The sequence below is a fragment of the Rutidosis leptorrhynchoides genome, chromosome 8, assembly GCF_046630445.1.
Source record: "Rutidosis leptorrhynchoides isolate AG116_Rl617_1_P2 chromosome 8, CSIRO_AGI_Rlap_v1, whole genome shotgun sequence".
Lineage (NCBI taxonomy): Eukaryota > Viridiplantae > Streptophyta > Magnoliopsida > Asterales > Asteraceae > Rutidosis > Rutidosis leptorrhynchoides.
The window spans coordinates 212,065,661-212,066,909 of record NC_092340.1 but is presented as its reverse complement, the minus strand read 5'-3'; positions in this window follow the sequence as shown (position 1 = coordinate 212,066,909).

The following is a 1,249-nucleotide window of genomic DNA, read 5'->3' as shown; positions in this document are numbered from 1 at the left end:
CAAGGCTTCGCCTTCAAATGGAATTTATGAATTGGTTCATGATGACGCATCATCGAGCTCTATATACCATACTAGCACCAAGAAACTCAAAAGGGATTTGAGTGATTCCTATTTATGGCATTGTCGCCTTGGTCATATAAACAAGAACCGAATGCATACACTTCAAAAGAATGGACTTTTGAAATCAAATGAAATGGATTCGTTTGATGTATGTGAATCTTGTTTACAAGGCAAGATGACTAAAGCACCTTTCAAAGGGACTTATGAAAGGGCTAAAGATTTATTGGGATTAATACATTCGGATGTATGTGGACCCTTTAAACCCATGACTAGGAATGGTGAAAGATACTTTGTTACTTTCATTGATGACTTTAGTCGTTTCGGATATGTCTACTTACTAAGACACAAGGACGAAACGTTTGAAGCATTCAAAGAATATCAAAACGAAGTACAAAATCAACTCAATAGGACAATCAAGGTACTTCGTACCGATAGAGGAGGTGAATACCTAAGCGATGCCTTCCAAGATCATCTTAGGAGTTGTGGGATCATCTCACAACTTACTCCACCCGGAACACCCCAACTTAATGGAGTTTCCGAAAGGAGGAACCGAACCCTAATGGATATGGTTCGATCTATGATGGCTAGAAGCTCGTTACCTCTATCATTTTGGGGTTATTGTCTAAGCTCCGCGGCTCGTATTTTAAATATGGCCCCAACCAAGAAAGTGGAACGAACTCCTCATGAGATGTGGTTTGGAAAACCTCCTTCTCTTTCATACTTGAAAGTATGGGGATGTGAAGCTTATCCTAAGCGTTATGTAGCAAATAAGCTACATGCTCGATCCACAAAGTGTATCTTCATAGGATATCCCAAAGATGACATGGGATATTACTTCTATGATCCATCCGAGCAAACGGTATTTGTTGCTCGGAAAGCGGAATTCCTTGAAACCAAGTTCCTTATGGAAGGTGATGGTGAAAGGAAAATAGATCTTGTAGAGGTACAAGATCAAGCCAATGATACACAATTGGTTGACACTAGCACTCAACATGAGGATGTTGAAAATGATCAAGTGGATGATCAAGGTACACAAGACGTTCGAAGATCTAGTAGGATTAGTAATCCTCCTGAGAGATATGGTTTTCTCGTGGATGGTTGCTATACGGTTGATTTGGATGAACCGGTAAACTACGAAGATGCTTTATCAAGGATTGATAAAGATAAATGGCAAGAAGCCATGAACGTC